The sequence below is a fragment of the Sorex araneus genome, chromosome 5 (assembly GCF_027595985.1).
Source record: "Sorex araneus isolate mSorAra2 chromosome 5, mSorAra2.pri, whole genome shotgun sequence".
Lineage (NCBI taxonomy): Eukaryota > Metazoa > Chordata > Mammalia > Eulipotyphla > Soricidae > Sorex > Sorex araneus.
The window spans coordinates 183,956,726-183,968,063 of record NC_073306.1 but is presented as its reverse complement, the minus strand read 5'-3'; positions in this window follow the sequence as shown (position 1 = coordinate 183,968,063).

The window sequence follows — 11,338 nt, the reverse complement described above, 5'->3', positions numbered from 1 at the left end:
TAGGCACTTGAAAAAGATTCTTTTCTGTTTTTGTTTATTAAACTAAAAGATGACTACTAACAGTGAATCATCTATGGGTGTTGAGAGGACACACATCCTGGATTTAACTGCATATACACATTAGAAGTTTGTACCTTGGAGGCTGCTCTGCTCTCAGCCCTGGCCGTGCCCATGTAGAATTCTTGTTCTCTATAATTCACTGTTCACTAGAAGGTTTTTAAAAACGTCTGCTCACTAGAAGGATATTTAAAACTCCTACCAATTTTTCCAGTTTATCTCTGCCCAAATCCAATGCCAAAGTATCTAGCAATAACAATAGTAATAAAAATAATATGAGAGCTCACATTCTTTCCCCATGATGTTTACTAAGGGGTACTGAAGTGGATGGACATAAGTCAGGCAAGGATCTGGGACATCAGCCACTGCTTATGTTGGCAAAGTAGGAAGATATGAGTTATTGGTTCGACTTTAACAATATGTCAGTTATCTCTTATACAAAGGCTTAATGGCTCCAGGGTGAAATACATAAATCTTCATACAGGTATAATGATGGTGAGATTGGTATTGGAATATTAAATGTAATAAATTATTGTGAACAACTTTATAAAATTAAATTAAAATTAAAAAACATTTTAAAAAGTTATTGGTTTTGGGCTGGAGCAATAGTACAGCAGGTAGGGCATTTGCCTTGCACATGGGTTTGATGTTTGATGTCCCTGGGTTTGATCCTAGGCATCCCATATGGTCCTCCAAGCCCACCTGAGCTGTCAGAGCCAGAAGTAAATCCTGAGCACTGCCAGGTGTGGCCCTCAAACCAAAACCAACCCAACAAAAAAGAAGTTATGTTTTAGCAAGGCATATTTGGGGGTTATTACACCCAGTGGCGCTATTTCTGGCTTTGTGTTAAGGAGTTACTGGGGTGATAGACTTAGAAAATCATGAGAAGCCCTAAATTTGGATCTCAACTGTTTAACACAACCACTTGAATACAAAGACAAACTTATTCAGAATTCCTGTGACTCATCCTTTGAGCTCCAAATTCGAAATGCAGTATTTTTGCTTTCTTCAAGCTAAAGCTTCCTTTCCCCACTTCTTCTTCAAGAAGTTTTTCACGTGGGCATTTGACTTTGCGAGAGAAAAGAGCAGGACTCTAAGGATACTGACCCTAAGGATAAGAATCTTCCAGGGCAAAGGAGCGATAAAATCAATATAATGTAAGCTAATATAAATGTAGAATATAATCCAAATATAATCTGTGTTCCGATGTGGATTCCAGACACAGAATGCATAGCTGTGTTTGAGAAGCAAACTGCACACTTACACAACCAGAGGGCAGAGCTGAAAGGAGAGAGAGAATTGTGCACCCCCCCATTAGCCTCTTCCTCCTCCTCCTCCTTTTTTTGGGAGTGTTCTTTCCTTTTTGGGGGGGTCGCTCCCAGCGTTGCACAGGGGTTACTCCTGGCTCATGCACTCAGGAATTACTCCTGGCGGTGCTCGGGGGACCATATGGGATGCTGGGAATCAACCCGGGTCAGGTGTGTGCAAGGCAAATGCCCTACCTGCTGTGCTATCGCTCCAGGCCCACTTCCTCCTTCTTTTTAAATTAAAAAAAAATTTTTTTTCTTTTTGGGTCACACCTGGCGACACATAGGGGTTACTCCTGGCTCATGCACTCAGAAATTACTTCTGGCAATGCTGGGGGACCATATGAGATGCTGGGAGTTGAACCTGGGTCAGCTGCATGCAAGGAAAATGCTCTACCCACTGTGCTATCTCTCCAGTCACAAATTTTTTTAATTTTAAATTTTCAATGAGTCATTTCTGTTTTCTCTTCACTGCAGAACCCTGACAATTCCTCTGATATAATATTACTGGTTAATTACAGCCTATGCAGAATAATTTTTAATACAGAATAGTTTTTAAAAATCTCTTGTTTTTTGCTTTTCCTCCTTCTTCCTGCATTTTAATCTGAGCAGTGGATGCTCAGCTAGAGACTTACATTTTCTCACCTTTCTTATAATTAAATTTGTTTTTTCTTAAACAGCCTCCAAATGGATTTTCTTTTTTTTTTTTGCTTCTTGGGTCACACCTGGCGATACACAGGGGTCAATCTTGGCTCTGCACTCAGGAATTACCCCTGGTGGTGCTCAGGGGACCATATGGGATGCTGGGAATTGAACCCGGGTCGGCCGTGAGAAAGGCAAACGCCCTACCCGCTGTGCTATTTCTCCAGCCCCCTCCAAAAGGATTTCTTAAAAAGCCTCCAAGGATCTCTGCCTCTTGGCATCCACATCATTGCATAGTCTTGACCTATATTGTACCAGGGTTGGTCTGGGTACCCAGTAAGAAAATCAAAAAACGTGGTACATCCACTGTAAAAGGCAGATCCACTGTCTATCCCTTTCTCTTCCATTCTGACTCAGTGGGATGACATTTAGAGAGTACCTCCCACATCATCTGACTCGAGTTTGGATTTAGTCAATAATCATCCCTTGCAGGAAATCAGAGGATAATAGAATACTGCCAGGGCATTTTCCCACTGTCTCTGTCCACCCAGAGTCATGGTGTGTTAGAGACTCTGTTCTTCCTTCCAAAATTGTGTTTACTATCAGGAGCTGTTCTCCATAGCATGCAGCCTCCAGCTTCTGGTAACCTCTGCTTTCTTTGGACCCTATTAAGCCTAGAAGTAATGACTCTTGTTAAGAGTCAGTGTTTCGGGGTTGGAGCAATAGCACAGCGGGTAGGGAGTTTGCCTTGCACGTGGCTGACCCGGGTTCAATTCCCAGCATCCCATATGGTCCCCTGAGCAGCGCCAGGAGTGATTCCTGAGTGCAGAGCCAGGAGTAACCCCTGTGCATTGCCAGGTGTGACCCATAAAGCAAAAAAAAAAAAAAAAAAAAAAGAGTCAGTGTTTCACTGCCCCTTGTTGGTTTACCTTAATACCTCCCACAACTTTTATAGAGTGTTTCACTGTCCTCAGTTATCTTTGCTATCTGCTTCTTCTTCTTTTTTTTTTTTTAAAAAGCATGATGGATGGTGGAGGGCACCTCTTAAACGCTGCTGCAGGGGCTCCACGGTGATTCATGGTCAGCTATGGAGTGATGCAATGCTAGGGCCTGAGGGTGCCCTGCCACACAAACCTTGTAGTGTGAGGAATCACCTGGGCACCTGGTGAGTCCCCGAAGGTCCACCGGGGCGACTGCTAATTATGCTGGAGTGGGGGGTGGGCGGTGTGGGTGCAGTGAAGGGTTAAGCCAGGGTAGTTCACAGGCAAGGAATGTGCTGTAATCTCTGTGCTATCTCTCCAGCCCCCGCCATCCACTTCTTGTCTGTACCCTGACCAATAAAATATATCTTCAGATTGTAGTTGTTAGTCTAGACAGCCACTGAACTGAGAAAGAGGAAGAAATCAAAGCCCCCAAAGAATGACAATGATCTGTTAGATCAACAATGTAATGATCAGAGCAAACACAGGGGCCCCATTGTCCATGCCTGGGAAAGACATCTTTTCTCTTGACCTCTTCAAGAGAGTGGGAAGCCAAGAAGCGTCTTAAGGACATGTGGCTCTCTGACACATCGTTCCAACATGAAGCTTCCTTTTCCTAAAATTAAAACTAATCTCCTTCTCTCTCCATTATTAGTTTCACATATAACTGGCTTATCCACTGAATTCCTTAGCTGGAGTTCCACTTCCTTCAGCTAGGAAGCTCTGGACATGGAATTTGTTTAAATAAGACTCAAGGAGCCTCCCCACTCCTTCAGCTAGGAAGCTCTGAGTTAGAAGATGGAATTTGTTTAAATAAGACTCAAGAGGCCTCCCCAAGTTCTCACAGTCCATGAATTCTCATTGCTTCACTCATTCCATGGGGAAGGAAGACAGAAAAATGGAAGAAGAAAGGGAAGGGAAAGAAAAAGAGACAGTAGCATACACACGGAGAGGAATAGGGGGACCTGATGATCAAAATGACTTCAAGTGATCCATTTCTTCTCCTTCTTTCTACACACACACACACACACACACACACACACACACACACACACACACAGAATCCCCTCATTTTGGAGAGCTCCCCAAGAAATATACATACAGGAAGCCTAAAGGAGAATGTGGCTTTGCTTCCAAACAAGTCAGTTTCCAGTGGAAAATCTGCAGTGACCGAAGAAGGGGCCAATAAATCATGAGGGATGTTTGCTTAGTTTTGGGTTTGGGGGATTGTGGTATCTCACCTGCCAGGTAAGTGTATCTTGGTGCACCGCTATCACGGTGCTCAGGGGACTGCGCAATGCTGGGGACTGAACTGAAGTTCCCACATGTGAACTCCAGCCCTTTGAGACATTGTCCAGCTCCTTGAAACTTAATGAGGGAGGTGGCAGTTCTCGAAAGTAATGCTCAGCAGGTTCAGGGGCCCCTCCTGGTGATCCTTGGCATGCCTGGCTAGACACTCAATGTGGGCCACAGGCTGCAGTCTTGTTCAAGCCTCTTCAATGCCAAGGATCACCAGGGTGAGCGTGGCAGAGCTCTGAGGATCTCCATGGTGGCACCTGGCTCTGCTTGGTGGCTCTCCTTGGTGGATCACGTAGTGCTGGGATTAAATTATGGCCAGCTGCATGCAAGGAATATGCCTTACCCCTGTACTAGCTTCCTGGTCCCTGGAAGATATATATATATATTTTATATATATATATATTTTTTTTTGCTTTTTTGGGTCATAGCTGGGAATCGAACCCAGGTCAGCCGTGTGCAAGGCAAACGTCCTACCCACTGTGCTATTGCTCCGGCCCCAATTTTCTTTCTATTCATTTATTTTGGGATTTTTTTTTTTTGGCCACAACCAGTGGTGCTCAGAGCTTACTCTTGGCTCTGCACTCAGGGATCATTCATGAGAGGCTTGGGGAACTGTACGGGGTGCTAGGGATTGAACTAAGGTCAGCGTTATGCAAGGCAAGTGCTCTACCCACTGTACTAGCACCCCGGCCTCTGGAATATGATTTTAAATCACAAAAGTTCCTGTGATGCAAATTAACTTGAGGACTGGAAAAAGGATAAAAAATGTCAGCCTCCTCATCCATTTAGTAAAAGATTCTCCCATCTTAATTCCAAACCAAGAATACCAACAGAGCTGTGTGCATTTGTCAGGATGTTTTTGGCTACAAGTGAACAAACTCCACTTACCCCGGGGAGTGGCTCACCTGGCCTCGTACTTTCTCATAAACAAAGGTAGAACATTCCAGGGTGGGTTAATCCAGTGGCTTGAGTCTGCCAGAGCTCTAACTCATCATCTCTGAGAATCTCTGACTCCTTGTAGCTGAAAGGAGATCACACCAATTCCAAGTCTTCTATCCCACATGATTTTGTCCAAATGCAGGAAGGAGCAGCCCTGACTCTCTTTACTTTCTCAGCGAGGGAAAGCTTCATTCCCCCAGACCCAGCCATCTTCCCCTTACTCTTCGCCATCTGGAATTGAGCCACACATCCGTTCCGTGACTCCAATTGGCAAAGACAGTGCTTAGCACAGATTGGCACATAGCAGGAGCTCATTAAATATTTGCAGAATGAATAAAAGGTGAATTGGATTTCCATGGTTGCCTTTGACTAATTATAGTCCGTTTTTCTAAAATCTGTGTTTCCTAGAACACAGTGTGGCTTGATGGCTGAAGAAAATTGGCATTTTCTTATGAATGAAGAAGAAAGGAATGACTACTGGGCATTTGAGAGAGAGAGAGAGAGTATACCACCCTCTGCCATTTCCTCTGAAAGCAGAACATGGTGTGACCCAGGAAAAGGCTTATTGCTTTTCAGTGATTTCTACAGAAAGAAAGAAAAAAAAAGGGTTTTGGATTTACACAAGTTCATCTTGCAAAAGGAGAAGTTCCCAGCATCTAAATAGAAAGGGATGCCCTAGAGATCATCTCCCTCAGGGAGTCTCTGCCTCACTGGGCCAGGAGCTTCCAGGCCTTTCCGGGCACTCATGCCTGAGAACTCAGTCAGCTCTCAGCACATGGGATTTTACTCACCTCCTTGACCCCAGGTAGGAGGCTGCTCCGTGCCCACCAACTCTTTTCCTTTTCCTTCCAGATGCCCAGTAACACCTCCTAGCCTCCTTTCCCATCAGGTGTGACGACGGAACAGTCAGGCCTGAGGTGAGGAAGGTGCTCCCGGCCCCTTGGTGCCGTTACTTGGCGTTTTCCCAGGTGTGGTGGGGGGAATGGAAGAAGCTGTGTGAGCAGACAGATGGGACCTTTCCACCCTGGCTTGTAGTCACTCCCAGAAGGAAAACTTCGGAGCTGGAGCAATAACACAGTGGGGAGAGTGTCTGCCTTGCACCAGCCAACTTGGGTTGGATCCCCGGGATCCCATTTAGCCTCCGAGCACCACCAGGAGTGAAGCCTGTGTGCAGTCAGGAGTAGCCCCTGGACAATGCTGGGTGTGGCCCAACATCCTCTCTCCAAGAGAAAAAAAAGAAAGAAAAAAAGAAATAAAACTTAAGGCGACTAGAAGCCTCCTCTCTTGCTCAGGTATTCCTTACCCTAGCACAGCTTACACGGTAGACCCTTTAGTGTGTGTGTGTGTGTGTGTGTGTGTGTGAGAGAGAGAGAGAGAGAGAGAGAGAGAGAGAGAGAGAGAGAGATGGGTGATTGAGAAATTTGGGGGCCACACTCAGCGGTGCTTAGAGCTTACTCCTGGCTTTACACTCAGGAATCACTCTTGATTGGGCTCAGGGGACCATACGTAGTACCTTACCCCTTGTACTCTCTCAATACATTGTTTTTTGGTTTTGGTTTTGGTTTTGGTTTTGGGGCCACACCTGGTAATGCTCAGGGCTCTGTGCTCAGGGTTACTCCTGGCAGCTTTGGACAACCATGTGGGGTTTCAGGAATTAAACCTGGCTTGGTTGCTTGCAAGGCACTTACCCACTGTGGCCTGCCAGCCCTAGATTTTTTTTTTCCTGTCACTTTAGAATTAGCCCATATCATGTTAAGAAACACCCACAAACAGCCACAAGGCTTCCTTGCTGCTTCTCCTGTTTGGTGGACCTGCTTTCTTGATATTTATTCATCACTCTACTGTAAAGGTAAGTTTTCTATCTCACAAATTTTGTTGCAAGTGTGACATTTCCTGAGCTGGGTGGGGGTTAAAGAGTGGCTTGACTTCCTGTTCATTTCAGAATCCGCCGCTGGACAGTCGGGGGGCCGGGATCAGCTGGTGGAGTGTGATTTGTACCCGCTGCATGCTGGAAGCTAAGGTTCAGTCCTGGCACGCCGGAAGTGGCCCCCAAGCACAGAGCGGAATGTTAGCCATCCCCCACCCCCAGATCACTAGAATTTTGTTGGTAACCGTATAAAATATGCAAACCAGAAATATTGACAGTATCCACTAAAATTGAAAATGCACTAACCTATGACCCCTCAATTTCACTCCTAAATGTAACTCCAAGGGAAGTAAGTGCAGGTGTCTGCAAAGAGGCATGCATAGGAGCAGAGAGATAGTACAAGGATTAAGGCTTTTTCTGTGCACATGATCGACGCTGATTCAATCCCCAGCACTGCATATGATCCCCACGCAATGCCAGGAGAGAACACTGAGCACAGAACCAGGAGTAAGTTTTGAGCACTACTAGTATAACACTCCCTGCCCCCACCCCCCAAAGAAAACCTCCAAGAAACAAAGAGGCATGTATATCAATGTTCAGAGTTTTATTCCTATCAGACTTAAGCTTGAAACAACTCAAATATCCATTTGTAGGAGAATGGACAAACATTGTGATATGTGTGTGTATAAAATGAAATACTACACAACACTGATAAAAGAACAAACTCTAGGTACATATAGCAACATGAGTGGCCACGTGCAAAGGAAGCCAGACACAGAACGATTCATCTGAAGCTTAAGGGCAGGCAAAGCTAACCTACAGTGAGATAAATAAGGTGGAACATCTTTTGGGTGAGAGGAGGGGGCTATTGACCTGGAAGAGGCAATGAGAGATGAGACGGGAAATGAAAGAGCTTTAACTATTACTTTGGCCAATGGTTTCACAGGTGGACCGATGTAAGAATTGAAATCTGTACACTCTGACTTAATTTAATGCATTAATCATCTTCTAGGAAGATGATAGCTTTCCACCAGGCTGAAGAGGATCTGCCGTCTCAGCTTGTTAACACCCTGCTCTTTCTTGTCTGGCTTTCTTCTGCTCCACGGCCCTCTATAATTTGTTGTGTACTTACTAGAAGTTTTGTGCAGCTGCCGATTTCTGCTCAATCTTCCCTCTAGAGTTTTTTTTTGAGTTTGTCTCACTGCGATAACTGTGTCATCAGCTCCTGTGTTTCCTCCTATCACCTTCCACCAAGGTGGGTCATAGTTATAGTCTAAGAGAGAAATTCTCTATCCTTGACTGATCACTCTATTAAATCTTCTGATTTTCTTTTTCCCCCCCATTTCCATCATTTTCACAGATTGGCTTCTGGGAATGCTTTTTTTTTAAAAAAACTCTCTGGTTGGTGGATTGAATTAGGATCACTGCGTTCTGGGACACAAGCCCAGTGGGTGTGCCTGGCTGATGGTAGTGCCAAAGCAAGTGAGTGAGTTGCTGGTCGTGAGGGACTTGGAACAGCAAAGGCTGAACTGCTGGGAGGTCAAGACTAAAGACAAACCAGAGAATTGCGGTGAAAGTCTTGGTATTTTTAGCTTCTTCCATATTAAGGTTCTCATCAGAACTTCACAAGCTACAAAATGAAAGGATTTTAGTGCAGAAGTACAAACTCCTTTGGACAGAATCCAACTTCTGTTTCAAAGGGGAACTGATGATCCTCTGCTCACAGCTGAATCCATTATCTAATCCATAAACGAGAAAACAGAAGAAGACTGTAAAATATAATATGCACCTTCCTCAAATGACTGGAGATTCAAAGTCACTCACAGAAAGGAAAATAGTTGGGAGTTAGGACAAATTAAGGAGTCATTTTGATTTGGAAGAAACATCTGTCCAGAGAACATGGAGCTTTCTTCGCTGATCACTGTTAATGGAAAGGAGGCAAGGGGCCAGAGAGATGGCTCAATGAGCTGCATGCATGCCATGCACACGAGTACCAGATTAAACCTCCAGCACTGCATAGTCCCCTGAATAGTGCCAGGAGCAATCCTGAGTACAGAGCCAGGAGCCCAAGCACCACTGGTATGGCCAGAAACACACACACACACACACACACACACACACACACACACAAACACACATACACACACACAAACAAGCAAACAAACAAAACTCAAAAAATGAGAGAGAGAGAGAATAAAGAGAGTGAGAGAATAAAGAGAGAGTGGGGCGGGGTGAGGCGCAAGAAGGGCCCCTTCTTGAATGAACCCACTGGATAGGAATTATGTTGCTATAGTCTCATGGATCTCAACCTTGGTTGTGCACGGTAACCATGTGTGTTGGTTGACAAGTCCCTGCGTTCTAATCCTACTAGGCCAGAAATTCTGATTTCATTGTTCAGTATATAGGCCAGCTTCAAGATTTTTTCAAGTTCCCACATGATTTTAATAGACAGCTGTGGACTCACTGCCCTTCTCTCTCAGAAGAGAGCATAAAATGACACTGCCACAGCTATGCTGCTGGACCCGTGCCAGGCTGTTTCATTCGGGGCACCCCGAAGGTGGGCGGGTGAGGCCTCTCCCCTCCCCAAGGACCCAGCCCCGGCAGCCAAAAGCTCCCAGAACTTAACTGCCGCCACGCCCACGGTCAGGCCAAGCCTCATCCATGAGTAAACCTACCCCTGGACATCTCAGACCTCACACCACTAATACTCCGAGACCAGCGCACCATATTTGGTGGGCTATAGAGTAGAAGGCAACCAGTCTTAGAAATATATTTTTAGAGATCTATATGTATGTGTATGTGTAACATGTGTAATCCCATCAACGGCCAGCATCCAGAGAGACTTAAAAGCAAACTCTCAGAAGCGATATCTTCTGCTTACTTCTCCCTCTGGGAGAAACTGGCAATCCTTTTAGAGTTTCCTGCCCACATGGGACAGCCTTGCAAGCTTCCCATGGTGTATTCCTATGCAAAATCCAGTAACAAGCTGGATCTCATTCCCCTGACCCTGAAGAGCCCCCAGTGCAACATCGTTACGAGGGCCGAGTCGAGATAGACTTCTAATATCTCAGGGAAAGGACGAAATGAGATGTTACTGAGCCTGCCCAAGAAATCGGTGATTAACGGGATATTGTGATATGCTGTGATATATGTATATATAATGTATATAAACACATAAGGCTCAACCTTCAACAGCATGTTAGTAACCTCTTATAGAAGGGCTTAGTGGTCCCTGGGTGAAACACAACAATCTTCATACACTCTCCCCTAAGGAAAGTTTTCTGGATCACTTTCAGTGGTTTATTTATAACAAACAATACAAAGTGAATTATTTCGGTTCTGCTTTGGGCAGGGGGTAGGGTTCAGGATGGGAATATCCCAAATATGATGGTGGGAAGGTGTTATGGCGATGAGATTGGTGTTTGAATATTAAATATAATCAAATATTGTGAACTACTTTATGAAAATAAAATTTAAAAAAATTTAAAATAGACAGCTGTGGTTGAAAATCACTGGTCTAGCTTCTAGAATGCAAACTCAACAGGGTTCAATATATTGCTGATTGAGATATAATTCACTCACTTCCTGTCATTATTTAAAAGTATTGGGGTTGGATAATATCATGGCTAGGGCACTTGCCTTGCATGTTGCTAACCTGAGTTTAATCCCCAGCATCCCAGACAGTCCCTCCAAATCCTTCCAGGAGTGATTCCTGAGCACAGCACCAGGAGTAAGCCCTGAACACTCCCTGAACATATCCCACAACAAGCGTATAATAGGGGTCAGGGCTTCACATGTGGAATGCCCGGGTTTGATCCCAGGTACCCTGAGCAGCATCAGACCAGGATCAGACTCATCAGAGCAGCATTAGACTTTAAGAACTGCCAGATGTGTGCCCCCTCCTCTCTTCTCTCTCTCTCTCTATGTGTGTGTGTGTGTGTGTGTGTGTGTGTGTGTGTGTATGTATGTATGTATGTATTTAATTAAGTCATGGAACAGAGAGATAGTACAGGGGTTAAGGCACTTGCCTTGCATGTAATCAATCTGGGGTTGATCGCTGGTACCACAGAGGGTTCCCCCAAGTACCACCATGAGTAATTCCTGAGCTCAGAGTCAAGAGTAAGCCCTGGCACAGCCAAATGTTGTCCCCACAAAACAAAACATTTAATTAAGAGGTTTTCCATGTATTTTCAGAATTGTGTGAATTGCATCACTCTATAATTTCAGAATATTTCCATCACTTTATT